A 21058-nucleotide genomic window follows, 5' to 3' on the forward strand; every position below is an offset into this window, starting at 1 on the left:
CCTGTAACAGTATATTAGTTTCAGGTGTACAAAATGACTTGCTAACGGTGTATTTGTTTCAGGTGTACAACCTAATGTGAAACTGGCTCTTACTTTCCAAGTCACATTTCTTGTTTCCTTTGTTACTGTTTTCATTTAATCCTTAGTTTTCGAGATTAAGATTTTTATGTATCATTTCTGAGGAACATAAAAATGTGGTTTGTCAACCTTAAAAATAAAACAGCCAGTTATTTTGCCAGCAAAAATGGGTTTATTTGAGAATAGTAGAGGAATTTAATTCGGGACAAGCAAGCTATGGCAAAATCATAGGCAAATACACAGAACAAAAGAGAGAAACTCTAGTTTATAGAGGAAAAGGGGAAGTTGAGAAGGCTGTTGTAAATAAAAAGTCCATTGGAATAAACTGGGAGTTGGAAGTAGAATGGCTTTTTTGGCTGGGTTGTTGCCAGGGCAGAGGGAAAACTTCCTCTTACGGGGTAGTTTGCTAGTTAATAGCAAAATTAAAAAAAAAAAAGCAAATGGACTTGCAAGGTTAGGCTCTTCCTGTTGGGTCTGCAATTGACTAGGAGTGGTGGGGTGTGAGAGCTCCCCCTGCTGGCCTCTCAACTCCATTTTAGTGAGATTTCCTTTCATTCTCACAGATTTAGAAGGTATTTATCTAGTACAAAGGTTCCACATTTGTGGCTGCTGTAGGCTTGCCTATGTGGTTTGTTTAGTCCACAAGTCTATTTTTCCCTTTACTTGAATTAAGTAATTTCACATTTTAGAAAAATGATCTATCGTGAAAGATTGGGAAATCTGGCATTGAAATTATAAGCAACCCTCAAATACAATATCCTGAATAGCTAGAATTTTATCATTGAATATGTACTAGGTAATACAACACCACCAGATGGTGACACATGCTATGAAGAAAACAAAAGGGTGAAAGGATCAAAATTGATGATGGCTGTTTTTTTAGACAGCATGGTCAGAGTCCGTTTCTCTGTGGGGAACATTTGACCAGAGTGAAGTTAGGGAGCCTCATTTGCTTGGAAGATTCTAAACTGAGATTTAGAGTCTGAGTGTTTTTGATGAGCTGATAGGGCCATTGGCTCACAAAAATCTATTTGTATGAATTTAGTTTTTAGATAGGAGTATTCAAGAAAAAGGTAGGTGCGCAAGTATCCAAAAACAGAGGACGAGAAGATATTTGTTCCTCAACCTGGTGCCATGGGTTAGATTTTAACTTCCAGTATGGTACTTAATATTTTAGGGATCAGAGATCACTCTGAAAATTAGATGAAATCTGTGATCTCTGTCCCCCCGCAAAGTACACATTGCATACAGTAGAAGCTCTTCCTAACCAGTGTCCAGTTAACTAATGTTCTCAATAGCCTTTCTGAAATATGCCAGCTGATCCCTGGAAAATACTAAAGACTCACAGCTGGTAGCCTTCACTTTGGTTCACTCCTGCGTATCTGGTTCCACCAATTGAGTGGAATGCTTAGCAAGAGTAAGTTATGCTTGTTACCAATCTATTGATTTCCGTTGTACTCCTCATAATTATGTAATTAAATTACACAAATTGACAAAATTTGAGTCTGCAAAGAAAAAGAATTTGGGTTTTTTTAAGATAGATTTATTTGAGAGAGAGAAAGTGCGCGCGCTCACTCTCACGCACAAGCAGGAGGGGCAGAGGGACAGAGAATCTGAAGCAAACTCAGTGTGAGTGTGGAGCCCATCAAGGGGCTTGATCTCAGGACCCCAAGATCACAACCTGTGCTTGGGGCTTACCTGACTGTGCCACCCAGGCACCCCAAGACTTGTTTCTATGAAAACCAAGAATGCTTTGGAAAGACAGCATAAAGATGAGTGCTGATAAAAATTGCTATTGAATTGGGTGTAGGCAAGGTGGTTATGAGAGACTAGAAAGACTTTTTCAAGCCCCAAATCTGGTAGGATTCTGCATTCAGTTTGATTTGCAAGAGTCTTTAACTTGTCTCTACTGTGAACAAATTAAAACTGAAAATCAAATGCAAAGCACTAGGCATATAGTTTAGGCAATAAAGACTGCCCAGAATCCCAGTCAGAGGGACCATACTCAAAAGAAAGGCCTTGGGGAAAGACTGGAGAAAAAATTGGTAAAAATAAAATTCTTAAGGTATATATATATAGATGAGGATGTAGGTTAGGCTTCTTGTGACAGACACCCAAAATAATAGTGGTTTACTCCAGAGAAAAGTTTTTCTTTCACATAAAAGTGTTAATTAACATTCTTGTCTGATGGTAACAAAAATTATATAAATTATAATGACCCCAACACAATATAAATTTATTTTTCACTCGAAAAACAGTTCAAATGGATGATCCTGGTCATTGGGTAGCCCTCCTCTAAATGGCATCCAAATTTTTCCATCTTGTAGTTCTACCATTATCATAACTTTCTGTGTCTTATCTAGAGAAATGGGAAAGAGGGAATGGAACCTGCATACTCACTCTTTTAAAGCCTTGGTCTGAAAATTCCATACATCATCTCTCACATTCTGTTGGCTACAACTCAATGACATGGCTACATCTAACTATTAGGGAGGCTGAGAAACGTAGCCTGCATTCTGGTAGTCTGTTCAGCTAAAATCAGAGGGGCGCCTGCCTTCAGCTCAGGTCACGATCTCATGGATTCTGGGATTGAGCCCCGAGTCGGGCTCCTTGCTCAGTGGGGAGTCTGCTTCTTGCTCGAATGTATGCTCTCTCTCTCTCAAATAAATTAAAGCTTACAAAAAATAAAATCAGAGTTTCTATTGCTGTAATAGTTACCTCTTGCTTCATAACAAATCACCCCAAAATAATAATGGCTTAAAACAAGAAACATTTACTTCATGGTTTCTGTGGATCAGGAATCCGGATGTAGCTTAGCTGGGTCCTCTGGCTCTGGCTTGCTCAGAAGGCTGCAGTCAAGGTATTGGCCACAGCTCTATTTTGAGAGGGTTGCTTCCAAGCTCACTCAGTTGTCTGTCAGCAGCCTCAGAAGATCCACTTCCAAGTTCACTCACAAGGCCACTGGCAGCCATCGAGTCCTTGTTGGTTATTGCCAGAGAAACTGACTTCTTGCCATGTGGGCCTCTCCATAGGGCAGCTCATAATGTGGAAGCTGGAACAGAGCAGGAAGGGGAGAAAGCAAGAGAATGAACTAGATAGAAGCCGGAATCTTTTTGTAACCTAATCTCAGAAGTGATTTCTGTATTCTTTTTGTTAGAAGCAAGTCATAGGTCCAGCCCACATTCAGGGGAGTGGATTTCACAAGGTGAGAACACCAGGAGGCAGAGATCAAAGGCAAAGAATTTAAATAAGTTAGCCAAGGGCACAAAACTTGTGAGAATTAGAGGAAGAATTATGAGCTTTTTGTAGCTGGCTGGTGGGTAGATTGGCCCTCTGTGAGTGTTGGGCCCTTTTCCCCTGGATCATCAGTGCTCACCAAGGACCCTCTGCAGGTCTCTGGTGTTCTCTCTGTGCAGCTGTCTCCTCTCTGGCACTCTATCCATGAACTTGAACTGCCTTGGTATCTCCACACTCTTCACTCCATCTCCTCAGCTCCGGGAGCCAGCTGGCCTCCACCTTAGTTCTGTCCCTATCCCACAGCCTAGAAACTCTCTCTGAGCAGAAAACTGGGGCAGTCACTGGACTCATTCGTTTTCTGTTTTTCAGACCACACTGTCCTTTGTTACCTGACATCCCGTGTCTTGAAAGCCGTTCTTTGGTTGTTGTTTCAGGCAGAAGGGTAAATCTGGTCCCTCTTCCTCCATCTTGTCTACAAGCAAAAGTCAGAGCTCATGCTTTAAGCGATTCCCTGTATCATCTTCTACAGCATGTAGAAAAGTGCATAACATTTTCGAGAAATTTGTGGCCGTCCTTATCGCCATCCTGGGACGGCAATCCCATGTTATGGGGCTACAGGCAGTAACTGAAGGAGTTTTTGTAAAGACTTCTGTGAATCACAGAGAACAGAAGCAAGGCCTCTTTAGGACCAGATGACAAAACAAGACACAGTGAGGAGAGGGGCAGCCTCCTCATTTCTTCATGGAACACAGCCTGACTGCAGTCCAGTAAGGACTAGAGGGTATGCTATGTCATTTTAAACAATCTAGTCTATTTTCATCAAAAATGTGGGTGTGTATTGTTTAAAAACAATATATAATAGCTTATAAAGGAAAAAAAAAAGCTGTCTCTGCCTCTTAATCTTGCTCTGGCCAGGTAACTATTCTTTACAATTCCAGCTATATTTTATGCCATGTACCCATGTATTCAAACAAACCTTAATCATGCTTGCTGTGCCATTTAGGGATATCTATCTTTCTCACTTTGGAGCCTGGGATTAGGACTCTGAGCAAGAAACAATGTTTTTACAGAAAGCTGGCCATGTGTCTCCTGTTAAAAACCAAAATTCAACTGAGTAGATCTGAAGATCTATTTGGCTTTATCCAACCACTCATGAATCATGCAGCTCCCATCTAGCAAGTAGAGAGGAGCTCCAAGGAGGTGTACAAAATGGAAGTTTTATAGGCAGGAGGAGGGTGAAACAAGGAAGTTAAGAGTAGATTGTTTCAGGCAAGGTCTCCTTCCCTTAGGGGAAAGCAGGGGATCTTCTGAGGCAGATCACCTCACCAATGCTGATGAGGAAATCCCAGACTGATTGGCTTCAAATTCCACTCCTGGGAGGCTGAAACTGAAGTTTAGTTAGGAAGTCCTGGTGGGGCTTAGCAAAAGTGACTCCATTTTGGGTCTGTTGTTTCTTTTTAGCACTCCCTCAGATGGGTTCCATAACAACAGCAGAACATAGGATCATTCACACGCACCAGTGAGGCACACCCATGCGTTTCCAGAAATAACAAAGGGAGAGATTTTGTCTGAGACTGTGGGTGAAGGAGCAATCGGTCTGTGGCATTTGAACTGTTTAGTGTTGATGTGTTGTCATTCATAACTGTGGGCTGGTGGGTCCTGAGGAAATTTGAGTTATAAATAAAAAATATATGCTGGAATAGAATAGTGCACAGATAGGATATTGACTTTCTCTAAGGAACTCCAAGCAGCTTCAGAGGTCAAGTTAAGACTTGAAGGGGAAATGGGAGTTCGCTAGTGTCAGGTGATTGGTAGGACTGGAAGAGCAGGGAGTTGTCTGTACTGTGGGTGACAACATCAAAGAGCATAGCATGTTCTGGAACGTGACCATGGTACTATAAACGCTCAAGTTGAAAATTGTCTTATAAACGAGGCCTTGAAGGATGGACTGATGAATGAGTTCTATTTGTTGGAATTCTTTTGAAGCCTGGGATGAATTTCTTTATGGGAGAATTTAATTAGCATCTGCCAAGCTTCTGGGGATTCTACTAATCCAAGATCTCTCTAACTTAAATTCTCACTTTGAGGTCTTTAATACTCCCAAGACAACAAGAATTTGGCCCGAGGGCTGGCTTTCAGCTCTAAATTCCCCCTTTTTTTTGTTTTTTAAGATTTTACTTTTAAGTGATCTCTACCTCCAACGTAGGGCTCAAACCTACAACCCTGAGACTGAGAGTTGCACGCTCTACTGACTGAGCCAGCCAGGCGCTCCTCAGTTCTAAATTCTTGTCTGTGATTTCCTCCCTTTGCTCAGCAACAACATTTGAATTTATTTATTGACTCCTATAGTCCCCTGGAGCCAGCAGTGGAAATTTTTTAGTGATGAACTTTATCCAGACACCTAGGTCACCAAATAACCAGAAACAGAATGAAAACCATCTTGCTGATGAAAGAGGCTAGCATTTTATTTACGGGCATCTTACCTGCTGAGAAAATGATTTCCAAATTTCTGTGCTTTATAAAATTTGAAGAAAGGGAAGAACATGGAAAAGGCTAGTCCAAATGACTGAGAGCTGGACTTTCCCAAACGTCTTTTATCTGCTTACTGCTTTGCTTATCACCAGTGGACTTTGAATGCCAGAGCTAATTTATTCTGATCCCAAGGTTAGGGTCAAGAACAATCGTTTTGAAGACTTGGGTCCAGTGCGGCATGGTTACACATAAAGTTTCTAACTTTGGGGATTCGTTCCTCCTCTGTAAAACGCAGAACGCTAAATCCATCCTGTACCTAGTAGTTCGCTAGGGCTACCATAACAAAGTACCACGAACCGGGCGGCTTAACCGAAATTTATTGTCTAACAGCTTCCGGAGGCTGAAAGTCCAAAATCAAGGTGCCGGCATGTCCCCCTGAAATGTTTAGGGAAGAATCCTTCCTTGCCTCTTCCTCCTTGGAAGTAATGGCTCTCAGTCCTTGCTTTTCCTTGCCTTGCAATTGCCTTACCTCAGCCTCTGCCTCTGTCAGTTACGTGGTGTTCTCCCTGTGTGTATGTCCAAATTTCTCTTATTAAGGACAGCGGTTACTTGGTGGGGTTAGGTATTAGGGCACATACTATGCCAGTAGGACCTGATTTTCATTAACTGATTATTTCCACAACAATGCTATTTCCAAATAAGATTACATCCTGAAACACTGGGAACTAGAACTCCAACATCACTTTTTGTGGAATTCAGTTCAATTCATAACAACTATCTTCTAGGTTCCTCCCTTCTCTGTGTTCCTCAAAATACGTCATAGGTACTGTATATACTTTCGTTATAGCACTTATCCTTGTTTTAAAGGCTGCTAACCTTTTTAAAAAAAATCCAGTATAATTAACATACAATGTTATATTAGTTGTACAATATTATATTAGGTTACAATATAGTGATTCAATAATTCTAAATGTTATTCAGCAATATATATGTACTCCAAATCCACTTCCCCTATTTCCCCATCCCCCCGCCCACCTTCCCTCTGGTAATCATCTGTTTGTTCTCTGTAGTTAAAAGACTCTGTTTTTTGGTTTATTTCTTTTTAAATTTGTCAGTTTTGTTTCTTAAATTTCACATATGAGTGAAATTATATGGTATTTGTCTTTCTCTGACTTACTCCACTTAGCATTATACCCTTTAGATCCATACATGTTGCAAATGGTAGGATTTCATTCCTTTTTATGGATGAATAATATTCCACTGTGTGTGTGTGTGTGTGTGTGTGTGTGTGTATGACATCTTTTTTTTTTAAGATTTTATTTATTTGACAGAGAGAGCACAAGCACGGGGAGCGGGAGAAGGAGAAGCAGACTCCCCACTGAGCAGGGAGCCCGATGTGGGGCTTGATCCCAGCACCCTGGGATCATGACCTGAGCTGAAGACAGATGCCTGACCAACTGAGCCACCCAAGTGCCCCTACATACGATCTTCTTTATCTATTCATCTACCGATGGACACTTGGACTGCTTCTATAATTTGCCTGTTGTAAATAATACAATAAATATAAGGGTACCTATATCTTTTCAATTTGGTGTATTCTTATTCTTTGATTAAATACCCAGTAGTGGAATCCTGGATCATATGGTAACTCTATTTTTCACTTTTTGAGGAACCTCCTCCATACTGTCTTCCACAGTGGCTAGAGCATTTTGCATTCCCACTGACAGTACGCAAGGGTTCCTTTTTCTCAACATCCTCACCAACACTTGTTGTTTCTTATATATTTGATTTTAGCCATTCTGACAGGTGTGAGGTGATATCTCATTGTGGTTTGATTTGCATTTCCCTGATGCTGAGTGCTGTTGAGTATCATCTCATGTGTCTGTTGGCCATCTGGATGTCTTCTTTGGAAAAATATCTATTCATATCTTCTGCCCATTTTTAAACTGAATTTTTTTTTAGTATTGAGGTGTATCAGTTCTTTATATATTTTGAACACTACCCTTTTATTGGCTGTGTCATGGGCAAATACCTTTTGCCATTCAGTAGGTTGTCTTTTTGCTTTGATTCTTTCCTTTGCTGTGTAGAAGCTTTTTATTTTGATGTAGTGCCCCCAATAGTTTATTTTTGCTTTTATTTCCCTTGCCTCAAGAGCTATATCTAGAAGTTGCTATGGCCAGTGTCAGAGAAATTACTGCCTGTGCTCTCTTCTAGGAATTTTATGGTTTCAGTTCTCACATTTAAATCTTTAATCTGTTTTGAGTTTATTTTTGCGTATGGTGTAAGAAAGCAATTTTTTAAAATTTCCTCTTTGATTTTTTGGTTGACCCATTCATTGTTTAGTAACATGTTGTTTAACCTCCATGTATTTGTTATTCCAGGTTTTTTCTTGTGGTTGATTTCTAGTTTCGTAGCATTGTGGTCAGAGAAGATGCATGGTATGACTTCAGTTTTTTTGAATTTGTTGAGACTTGTTTTGTGATCTGTTCTGGAGAATATTCCATGTGTGCTTGAAAAAGAATGTGTATTTTGCTCTTTTAGGATGGAATATTCTGAATATATCTGTTAGATCCATCGGGTCCAATATGTCATTCAAAGCCACTATTTTCTTGTTGATTTTCTGTTTGGATGATCTATCCATTGGTGTAAGTGGGGCGTTAATGTCCCCTATGATTATTGTATTACTATCAATTACTTCCTTTATGTTTATCATTAGGTGCTTTATATATTTGGGTGCTCCCATGTTCAGTGCATAAATACTTACAATTATTATATTTTCTTGTTTGTTCATTTTGATTATGCAGTGTCCTTCTTTGTCTCTTGTTACGGTCTTTATTCTAAAGTCTATGTTGTCTCATGTAAGTATTTCTACCCCAGCCTTCTTTTCACTTCCATTTGCATGATAAATACTTTTTCATCCCTTCACTTTCAATCTGCATGTACTTTTAGGTCTGAAATGAGACCCTTGTAAGCAGCATATAGATGGGTCTTACCTTTTTATCCACTCTGTCACCCTGTGTCTTTTGATTGGAGCATTTGGTCCATTTACACTTAAAGTACTTATTGATAGGTATGTGTATATTGCCATTTTATTACTTGTCTTATAGTTGTTTTTGTAGTTCTTCTCTGTTCCTTCTCTTGCTCTCTTCTCTTACAATTAGTTCCCTTTCTTAGGGTTATACTTGGATTCCCTTTTTTTTTTTGCATATTTATTAGCATTTTTTTGATTTTTGGTTACCATTGGGTTTATATTTAATATTTTCTGCATATAGCAGCCTATATTAAGTTGAGGGTCACTTAAGTTTGAACCTATTCTAAAAGCATTAAATTTTTACTCCTCCAACCCCCCCTGAAATTTTAGGCATATGGTGTCATACTTTACATCCTTTTATTTTGTGAATCCCTTGACTGATTGTTATAGATATACTTAATTTTGCTGCCTTTCTGCTTTCCTTACTCTCACGTACGGTCTTTCCTTTCCACCACAAGAGTCCCCTTTAACATTTCTTGTAAGGCTGGTTTAGTGGTGATGAATTCCTTCAACTTTTATTTGTCTGGGAAACTTTATCTCTCCTTCTATTCTGAATGGTAGCCTTGCCAGACAGAGTATTCTTGGTTGCAGGTTTTGTTTTGTTTTGTTTTGTTTCTTTTAGCACTTTGAATATATCTTGCCACTTTCTTCTGGTTTGCATAGTTTCTGTGAGAAATCAGCTCATAGTCTTATGGGGTTTCTGTAGTGTGTAGCTATTTTTTTCTTGCTGCTTAAAAATTCTTTATTACTCCTTTTTGCTATGTGTCTTGGTATGGACATCCTTGGTTTGATTTTGTTGGGAGCTCTCAGTGCTTCCTGGATCTGGATTTCTGTTTCCTTCCCCAGGTTTGGGTAGTTTTCAGCTATTATTTCTTCAAATGAATTTTCTGCCCTCATGTTCTCTCTCTTCTCTTGCTGAGATCCCTATAATGTGAATGTTATTATGCTTGATGGTGCTGCTGAGTTCCCTAAGTCTATTTTCATTTTGTATCATTCTTGTTTCTCTCTCCCATTCAACTTGATTGCTTTCCATTACTCTGTTCTCGGGGTTGCTGATACATTTTTCTGCTTCCTCTAGTCTACTATTTATTCCATCTAGTGTATTTTTAATTTCGGTGTTGTTGAGTTCTTCATCTGTGATTGGTTCTTTTTTTATGATTTCTATCTTTGTTGAGGATCTCACTCTACTCTTGTCAAGTCCAGTGAGTATCTTTACGACCATTCCTTTAAATCCTCTATCAGGCGTATGGCTTATCTCCATTTTGTTTAGCTCTCTTGCTGGGACTTTGCCCTGGTCTTTCATTTGGGACATCCTCTTCTGTCTCTTCATTTTGTCTAACTCTCCATATGTTTCTGTGTGTTAGGAAAGTCGTGAATGTCTTCTGTTCTTGAGAGTGGTCGCCTTATAAAGAAGAGGTCCTGTAATGCAGTGTCCCCTGTTCACCAGAACCCGACACTTCAGGGGCATTTTCTGTGTGTATTGCATGGGCCCTACTGTTATGGCTGAGCTTCTTTTCCCTATGGTCCAGTTGGCTATAATAGCTCTCTCTGCCTGTTGTGGGCATGGTTTGGTCCCTGTGTTGTTAGTGGGCCAGTCTGGGGCCACCCTGGACTTGAGTTGAGTCAGACCAGGCATTTGCCAGAGCTGTGTTAGCACCAAACTGCAGGGCACTCTCCCTGTGTTGTCTCCTGAGAAGCTTTCATTGGTGGGATTGCGCCTATAGTCGGACCAGATATCTGGGGCTGCAGTCAGACTGGTGTGTGTGGTTATCTTCCCTCTCTGGGGCAGGGGTCACTCTAGGGTGGTGCTGACCCCTGATGGGGCTGTTTGTACACTGGCAGTCTGTGGCACGGTTTTGGATAGACTCCTGCCAAGGGTGTGTTAGAGCAAGTATGTCTGCAGGAGAATGCTGGGGTGGGAGTGTGCCAGTCCACTGTGGGAGCAGAACTGCAGCCACCCTGGAAAACTTCTGCCCAGGCCAGGATTGGGGGGGGGGGGCAGGTCCACAGGAGAGCACAGGGGTGGGGTGTACTGTTAGCAAGCTAGGTGGAGAATATTCACTCTGAGCTGGTTCCCACAGGTATCCATGTATTTAAGCTGGAGGATAGGGGAAGGAAATGGTGCCCAACCACTCTTTTGTTCTTGGAGAAGTCTCTCAAAGATCCCTGCACATGCTCTGAGATTAGTAAATAAATCTCCTTCCCATATTCCCCAGGCATTTTTCAAACTACTGCTTCTATGCTGTATCTCAGCAGGGCTGTTTGTTGTACTTTTTAAGGGCAGGGACTCCATTTTCTATCACCCTCTCGGCTCTTTCAGAGCCAGGCTTGCTGATTTTTAAAGTTCTAGGTGTTAAGCCCCACTGATTATAAGAACTCATGAGTTCAATGCTTTGACCCACGATTTTAAAGAAATGAGCTTGATATTTTACTTCTGTGGGATCTCCAGTGTGGTCTGAAGCAGCTAGCCCACCCATACAGTTATTATAGTCCTCATCTCCACCTTAGTTTCTATTGCTTCAACTATGGGTAATGATTTTTAATATTGTTATTTTTCACTGAATTCCATGGATTACTAATGTCATTTTCTACTAGGAAGGTCATCCCTGATTACATGTGTAACCAGGAAAGAAAACCAATTCTTCATGATGTTCAAGTCTTAAGGATCTGTTTGTTGGAACCCATACCGACCTCAAACTCTTTATCAGTTAGGATTCAGATGGGAAATCAGGAAACAGATATTTGACAAGAAGGGATTTAATACATGTATTTAGATGCCCGAAAAATTACAGGAAGACCTGGAAGGAGTGAAGGTCAGGGAGAATGGCTGTGAGCTTACAGAAAAGTAGACTGTAGAAGCACAGGAAGCTGTCATAGATGATACCAGGTACCTACAGTACTGCAACAGGAAATTCACAGAACAGCTTCCTGGAAGCCAACCTTATATCTGCCCTTTGCCTACAAGTCTACCTGCCAGGGCTGGTAAATAATGGCTTTCCCATCTCTTCTGTTCTTTACATGTCCTACAAGTGCCTTACACTGGCCAATTCTAAACCCCACCCTAGAAAGAGATTCTTGGGAATGTAATGAATATGCTTCCAAATTTTATAGGAAAAGTGATGATTTCTCCATCAATAAAGCACATTCAACTGCTAGGGAATATTAGAGGCAAGAAGGAGAAGAAAGATTCTAAAACATGCTCAGAGGCCTTTGAACTAACAACATAAAAGATGAAGGAAATGGTCCTCAGTTGACAGCAGACAATCCAGCACACTGCATAAATAGTTCCCAAAATATTCCATGGGATGCTGGTGCTATGATGTGATTTGTCAATAAAGGATTTTGTAGCCAAATACATTTGGAAAAAAAAAATCCTAAAACACTAATTCATTCTTAGAGAGTTACAGGATGTATAGTTATATTAAAGAATCTGAGAAAACCTGCATCCTTTTGAATCCATGGAATTCAGAAACCATCCTTTTGCCTAATCCAGCATTCCTCAATATTGTTAACTACTCTGGTTTCTCCGAAGGTATCTGTAGAACATTCTGAAAAACATACTTAGGGAAAGGCCAACAATGAACCATTTCTTTGGTTAGTTTTGTTGGCTTGTGTTAGGTCACCATTGACTAAGAATGTTAGAGTGAAATAGGAAATTGCAAATATAGAAATCCTAAGCCACCATATTTGAAGTAGGCTGAAGCAGTATTAAAAACATGTAGCAGAAAGACTTCTTCATATTGCAACAATTTGTATGCACGAAGTAATATGGTGGGATATGTATGCCTGTCTGCAAGCAAAAGTTGAAGGAGCTCTTTACATTCTCTGAGGCATAAGAAACACTATAATACATGGCATCAACATTTTCTAGACAAAGAGTGTTGTATAATGTTGTATAAAACCATGGGAATATCTGAAAAGCATTCCTCCCGATCAAGGGATGGATGCTAGTTCAATGTGTTTCATTACTTGCTACCAAAAAGTAATAGCTAATACAAAATCAATACTTGAGATGGGCCATATAATATAGAGCTGAATCTAAGTGAAAGAAGCTAAACACAAGCGGTCACATATTGTAGATTTCATTTATATAAAATATAAAAGTAAAGTTTATATAAAATAAAAGTCCACAGAGACAAAGCAGATGAGCAGTTGCCAGGGGCTACAAGAAGGAGAAAATAGGGGGGGCTACTTGGTGGGTAGGAGGTCCCTTTTGGGGTGATAGAAGTGTTTTTGGAACTAGGTAAAAGTGATGGTTGCACAGTGTTGTGAATGTACTAAATGTCACTGAATTGTACACTTAAAATGGTTAATCTTATATGAATTCTATGTTGATTTTTAAGAAAAAAATACAGAACTGATCAAGTCAAAGTGGGATGAGAGGAATGCAAGGAAGAACCCTCCATCCAAGGTAGGAAAGCTATCAGAGTTTGTTTTATGCCCAGAAGTTAGTTAAAACATTGTCGTCTTTTCTTGGTGGTTCTAGACTGAGTATCCGCCAAGCTGGAGCACTTGGTGATGTGCTAGTGAAGTAACATGGTGCTGGAATGCTAGCTCTTTCTTTCAGTCTATAGTAAACACCCAAGAGAGAGACAGAGATGAGTGACTGATATGTTGAGAAAGTTGCAGACTAAGCATATAGGCAACAGCAGTACGAGTATTTAATTTCGATAAGGAAGACGTTTCTGCTCATAATGATTGATCTGAGGTTGCTGGCTAAGAATCAGGAAAACAAGTATCTTATTGAATTTCAGCAGTAAATTGTGACACCCTAAAATTAGCATGCTGATTGTAAGTAAACTATGGGATATTAGTAAACTGGAAAAGGGACATCCATGTGTATTAATGATCTATTGCTGCTGTGTACTCACAGCCCCTGGCCACCCTGCCCATTGCACCCAGCCCCCACCCATCATTCATTGAAGCAATCATTGCTCTGCAGCTGGCACGGGACTTTCTGCCTTCTTTTATTTTTATTTTTTTAATTAAAGATTTTATTTGTCAGAGAGAGAGAGGGAGAATGAGTGCACAAGCAGGGGGAGTGGCAAGCAGAGGAAGAAGAAGGCTCCCTGCTGAGCAAGGAGCCCGATGCAGGACTTGATCCTAGGACTCTGGGACCATGACCTGAGCCAAAGGCAGACGCTCAACTGACTGAGCTACCCAGGTGTCCCTCTGCCTTCTCTAGAATTTTATTTACCTTCTCTAGCTTATACCTATTTGAGGAAATTTTAGTGGTGTATTAAAGATTACAATATACATCTTTAACTTATTATGGCTTATTTTTAAATAGTATTATACTATGTTGTAAGCAATCTAAGAACCTTACAACAATGTGATTTTATTTCACACCCCTTTTACCTATTGCACTCTGTTGTGTATTTTACTTCTACATGTGCTATAAACACCATAAAACGCTATTGTTTGCGCTTTAAATAATGCATGGTCTTTTTTTTTTTTAACTCTTTGCATATTGATGCCAGTATAGTTAACATACAATGTTATATTAGTTTCAGGTGTACAATAGAGTGATTCAACAATTCCATATATTACTCAATGCTCAATAATAGAAGTATACTCTTGGGGCACCTGGGTGGCTCAGTTGGTTAAGTGTGCAACTCTTGGTTTCAGCTCAGGTCATAATCTCAGGGTTGTGAGATTGAGCCCTGTGTGGGCTCCTGTTCAGTGGGGAGTCTGCTTCTCTGTCTTCCTCCTTCTGCCCGCCCCCCACTCGTGCACACTCTCTCAAAAAGTAAATGAATATTTTTTAAAAATAGGTGTACTCTTAATCCCCTTCACCTTATTTCATCCTTCCCCCCACTACCCACCACCCCTCTGGTAACCATCTGTTTGTTCTCTATAGTTGAGAATCTATTTTTTGGCTTATCTCCCCTTGGTTCATTTGTTTTGTTTCTAAAATTCCACATGAGTGAAATCATATGGCATTTATCTTTCTCTGACTTATTTTGCTCAGCATTATACTCTCTAACTTCATCCATGTTGTCGCAAAAGGCAAGATTTCAGTCTTTTTATGGCTGAATAATATTCCATTGTGTATATACACCACATCTTTTTTATCCATTCATCAATTGATGGACACTTGGTCGGCTTCCATAGTTTGGCTATTGTAAATAATACTGCAGTAAACATAGTGGAGCATATATCCTTTTGAATTCGTGTTTTCATATTCTTTGGGCAAATGCCCAGTAGTGGAATTACTGGATCATATGGTAATTCTATCTTTAATTTTTTGGGGGACCTCCATACTGTTTTCCAGAGTGGCTGTACCAGTTTGCATTCCCACCAACAGTGCATGAGGGTTCCGTTTACTCCGCATCCTTGTGAACACCTGTTGTTTCTTGTGTTTTTTATTTTAGTCATTTAGCAGGTGTGAGGCGATACCTCATTGTAGTTTTGATTTGTATTTCCCTGATGCTGAGTGATGTTGAGCCTCTTTTCATGTGTCTGTTGGCCATCTGGAGGTCTTCTTTGGAGAAATGACTGTTTATGTCTTCTGCCCATCTTTTAATTGAATTATTTGATTTTTGGTGTTGAGTTGTATAGTTCTTTATATATTTTGGGACTAGCCCTTTATCAGAAGCAAAAATAAACTATTAGGACTACATTACGATATTTGCCGAGTATCTTCTCCTATTTGGTAGGCTGTCTTTTTGTTTTGTTGTTGTTTCCTTTGCCGTGCAGGAACTTTTTTATTGTGATGTAATCCTAATAGTTTATTTTTGCTTTTGTTTTCTTTGCCTGAGCAGACATAGCTAGAAAAATGTTGCTATGGCCAATGTCAGAGAAATTACTGCCTGTGCTCTCTTCTAGGATTTTTATGGTTTCAGGACTCACTTTAGGTCTTTAATACATTTTGAGTTTATTTTTGTGTATGATGTAAGAAAGTGATCCAGTTTCATTCTTTTGCATGTTGCTGTCCAGTTTTCCCAGCATCGTTTGTGGAAGAGACTGTTTCTCCCATTGCATATTCTTGCCTCCTTGGTCAAAGATTAATTGACCATATAATCATGGGTTTATTTCTGTGCTTTCTATTCTGTCCCATTGATCTGTGTGTCTGTTTTTGTGCCAGTTCCATACTGTTTTCATTATTATAGTTTTGTAGTGTATCTTGAAATCTGGAGTTGTGATTCCTCCAGCTTTTTTTTTTTTTTCTTTTTCATGATTGCTTTGGTTATTTGGGGTCTTTTGTGGTTCCATACAAGTTTTAGGATTATTTATTTTAATTCTGTGAAAAATGCTGTTGGTATTTTGATAGGAATTGCATTAAGTCTATAGATTGCTTTGGGTAGTATGGATATTTTAACAACATTTGTTCTCCCAATCTGTGAACATGGAATGTCTTTCCATTTGTTTTTGTTGTCTTCAATTTCTTTCATCAGTGTTTTATGGTTTTTCAGGGTATAGGTTTTTCACCTCCTTGGTTAAGTTTATTCCTAGGTATTTTATTATTTTGCTGCAATTATAAAATGGGTTGTTTTCTTAATTTCTCTGCTGCTTCATTATTAGTGTATAGAAATGCAACAGACTTCTGTATATTGATTTTGTATCCTATGACCTTATTGAATTCATTTATCAGTTCTAGTAGTTTTTTGTTTTTTTTTTTGATGAGTCTTTAGGGTTTTCTACTTAAAGTGTCATGTGTTCTGCAAGTAGTGAGTTTTACTTCTTCCTTACCAATTCGGATGCTACCTATCTATCTATCATCTATTTATTTATTTCAGTACTATGCTGAATGAAAGTGAGAGTGGATATCCTTTTCTTGTTCCTGACTTATTGAAATGATCATATGGTTCTTATCCTTTCTCGTATTGATGTGATGTATCATGTTGATTGATTTACAAATATTGAACCATCTAGGCATACTGGGAATAAATCCCACTTGATCATGGTGAATGATTTTGTTAATGTATCATTAGATTTGGTTTGCTAGTATTTTGTTGAAGAGTTTTGCATCTATATTCATTGGAGATATTGGCCTGTAGTTTTCTTTTTTTTGTGGTGTCTTTATCTGGTTTTGGTATCAGGGTGATACTAGCCTCATAAAATGAATTTGAGAATAGATACTAACTTTTCTTTAAATATTGGGTAGAATTACCCGTGAAGCCATCTGGTCCTGGACTTTTTTTTTTTTTTTTAAGATTTTATTTATTTGTCAGAGAGAGAGCAAGCATAAGCAGGGAGAGTGGCAGGCAGAGGGAGAAGCAGGCTCCCTGCTGAGCAAGGAGCCCAACGCAAGATTTGATCCCAGGACCCCGGGATCACAACCCAAGCGAAAGGCAGACGCCTAGCCGACTGAGCCACCCAGGTGTCCTTGGTCCTGGACTTTAGTTTGTTGGGCGTTTTTTTGATTACTGATTCACTTTCATTGCTGATAATTCATCTGTTTAAATTTCCTATTTCTTCCTAATTCAGTTTTGGGAGGTTATAGTTTTCTAGGAATTTATCCATATCTTGTCGGTTGTCCAATTTGTTGGCATATAATTTTTCATAACACTCTCTTAAAATCCTTTGTATTTCTGTGGTGTTGATTGTTATTTCTCCTCCTTCGTTTCTGATTTTGCTTGAGTTCTCTCTCTCTCTCTCTTTCTCTCGATGAGTCTGGCTAGAGGTTTATCAATTGTTTTGAACTTTCAAAGAACCTGCTCCTGGTTTCATTTATCTGTTCTATTGGTTTTTTTGTTTCTATTTCATTAATTTCTACTCTAATCTTGATTATTTCCTTCCTTCTACTGGTTTTGGGCTTTGTTCTTCTTTTTCTAGATCCTTTATGTGTAAAGTTATGTTGTTTGTTTGAGATTTTTCTTCTTGAGGTAGGCCTGTACTGCTAAAACTTCCCACTTAGAACAGCTTTTGTTGCATCCCAAAGATTTTGGACAATTGTTTTCATTTTCATTTGTCTCCATGTATTTTTTTATTTCCTCTTTGATTTCATGGTTGAGCCATTCATTGTTTAGTAGCATGTATTTGTGTTATTCCACATTTTTTCTTGTCGTTGATTTCTAGTTTCATAGCATTGTGGTCAGAGAAGATGCATGGTATGACTTCAGTCTTTTTAAATTTTGTTGAGACTTGTTTTGTGGACTAATATGTGATCTTTTCTGGAGAATGTTCCAGAATGTTCACTTGAAAAGAATGTGTATTCCCGTTTTAGGATGGAATGATCTGAATATATCTGTTAAATACATCTGGTCCAAAGTGTCATTAAAAGTTACTGTTTCCTTGTTGATTTTCTGTTTGGATGATCTGTCCATTATTGTAAGTGGAGTGTTAATGTCCCTTCCTATATTGTATTACTATCAGTTACTTCCATTATGTTTGTTATTAACTGATTTAAGTATATGGGTCCACCCATGTTGGGTACAGATATATTTACAATTGTTATATCTTCTTGTTGGATTGTTCCATTTATTATTCTATTGTGTCCTTGGTCTCTTGTTGCTGTCTTTGTTTTAAAGTCTATTTTGTCTGATACCAGTATTTCTACCCTGGCATTCTTTTCACATCTGTTTTCATGATAAATGCTTCTCCATCCTTTCACTTTCAATCTGCATGCATCTCTGCGTGCGTCTCTTTGTAGGGAGCGTATAGATGGATCTTGCTTTTTTATCCACTCTGTCACCCTGTGTCTTTTGATTGGAGCATTTAGTCCTTTTACATTCAAAGTAATTATTTATAGGTAGGTATTTATTGCCATGTTGTTACTTGTTTTATGGTTGTTTTTGTAGTTCTCTTCCTTTCTTCCCTGTTCTCTTCTCTCCCGATTAGTTGGCTTTTTAGTGATATACTTGGATTCCTTTCTCCCTATTTTTTTCATATCTACTACTGGTTTCTGATTTGTGGTTACCATTCAGTTTGTATATAAAAATCTTCTACATAGAGCAGTCTATACTAAGTTGATGGTTGCTTAACTCCTCCCCCTGCCAATGTTTTAGGTGTATGGTGTCATACTTTACATCCTTTCATTTTGAGTCCTTTGACTTTTTACAGATATGCTTATTTTTACTGCTTTTGTGCTTTCCTTATTCTTACTTATAGCCTTTCCTTTCCACTTGAAGTATCTCCTTTAACATTTCTTGTAGGGCTAGTTTATTGGTCATGAATTCCTTTAACTTCCATTTGCCTGGCAAATTCTTTCTCTCTCCTTCTATTCTGAATGATAGCCTTGCTGGATAGAGTGTTCTTGGTTGCAGATATTTTCCTTTCAGCACTTTGAATATATTATGCCAATCCCTTCTGGCCTGCAAAATGTCTGCTAAAAAATCAAACGGTAGCCTTAAGGAGTTTCCCTTGTATGTAACTGTTTTCTTTTCTATTTCTGATTAAAAACTCTTTATCATTACTTTTTGCCATTTTCATTACTGTGTGTCTTGGTGTGGACCTCCTTGGGCTGATTTTGTTGGGGGCACTCTGTTCCTCCTGGATCTGGATTTCTGTTTCCCTCCGGGTTTGGGAAATTTTCAGCTATTTCTTCAAATAAATTTTCTGCCCCCATTTTCTCTCTTCCTTCTAGGATCCCGATAAGGCAAATGTTATTATGCTTGATGGTGGCACTGAGTTCTCTAAGGCTATTTTTGCTTTTTATAATTCTGTCTCCTCTCAACCTGATTTCTTCCATTGTTCTGTCCTCCATGTCACTCATCTGTTCTTCTGGCTCTAGTCTACTATTTATTCCACCTCCTACACACACACACACACACACACACACACACACACACACACACGTATTACATATATATGTGTGTATATATACATTTTTAAAGATTTTATTTATTTGAGAGGGAGAGAGAGAAAGAGAATGTGAGTGGGGGGAGGAGCCGAGGGAGAGGGACAAGCAGACTGTGCTGAGCAGAGCCCAGTGCAGGGCTTGATTTCACAACCCTAAGATCATGACCTGAGCCAAAACCAAGAGTTGGACACCTAGCCGACTGAGCCACCCAGGCGCCCCTCCACCTCATATATTTTTAATTTCATTTATTGAGTTCTTCATCTCTGATTGGTTCTTTTTTTATGTTTTCTCTTTTCTCATGTCCAGTGAGTATCTTCATGATCATTACTTTAAATTCTTGATCAGGCATATTATGTATGTCCATTTCACTTAGGTCTCTTGCTGTGACTTTGTCCTTTTCTTTCATTTGGGACATATTCCTCTCTCTCCTCATTTGTTTCTGTCTCTGTGTCATAGGAAAGTCAGCTATGTCTCCTGCTCCTGAAAGCTAGTGGCCTCATGAAGAAGAGGCCCTGTAGTGTCCTGTAGTACAGTGCCCCCTGTTCACCAGAACCTGGTTCTTCAGGGGTGTCTCCTATGTGTGTTGCATGCACCCTACTCTTGTGGCTTGGCCACTTTTTCCTTCAGTCTACTCATCTGTGATGGCTCTCTTTTCCTGTTGTGTGCAGTGTTTGGTCTCTGTGGTGTTAGTGGGCCAGACAACGGCTGCCTTGAGCTTGAGTTGAGTCAGACCAGGCGTTTACCAGAGATGCAGTAGTACCAAAGTTCAGGGTACTTTCCATGTGTTGTCCCTTAAGAAGCTTTCACTGATGCATGGGGCTTGCAGTCAGACTAGATGTCTGCCTCCAACGCACTGCCAAGGCAACAGCTGGGCTCTTGTGTGTGGTTATCTTCCCCTCTTTCCGGGGAAGGAGTCACTTTGGAGTGGTGCCAGCCCCTATTGGGGCTGCTTGCGCACTGCCAGACCTATGGCATTACCCTGGATGGGCTCCAGGCGCAGCATTGAAAGGCTCGGATTTGCCTTGTGGGCAGGGGAGCAGGGTGGCAAGTGTGGTGGTGTTAGCAAGGCTTGTGTGCCTCTTGTCCTCTGTAGGAAGGGCACTTGCAACACTGGGCCTGAAATAGGACTGGCTGGAGGGGTCACATCCACCAAAGGGCAGGGGCAGTACACGTGGTGTTAGCAAATTAGGCTGCGAGTATAGGCATTGCACTGGTTCCCACAGGTGGCCGTGTGTTTATGCTGGGGGGTGGGGGAGGGAAATGTTGCTTGCCAGTTCCTTTGTTCCCGGAGGAGCCTCCCAGCCATCTCTGTCTCTCTGGGGACATGCTCTGAGATTAGTAAGTAACCCTTCCGTATGTCCCAGGTGTTTTTGAAACTGCTGTTTATAATCTTCATCTCCATAGGGCTGTTTGTTGTGTTGTTTCTTTAAGGGTGGGGACTCAGTTTTCTGTCCATTTTCCCAATCCTCCCAGAGCCAAGCCCACTGATTTTTAAA

Source organism: Eumetopias jubatus, unplaced genomic scaffold (assembly GCF_037043125.1).
Source record: "Eumetopias jubatus isolate StellerSeaLion01/CBP00866 unplaced genomic scaffold, mEumJub1_p1.0 scaffold_13, whole genome shotgun sequence".
Lineage (NCBI taxonomy): Eukaryota > Metazoa > Chordata > Mammalia > Carnivora > Otariidae > Eumetopias > Eumetopias jubatus.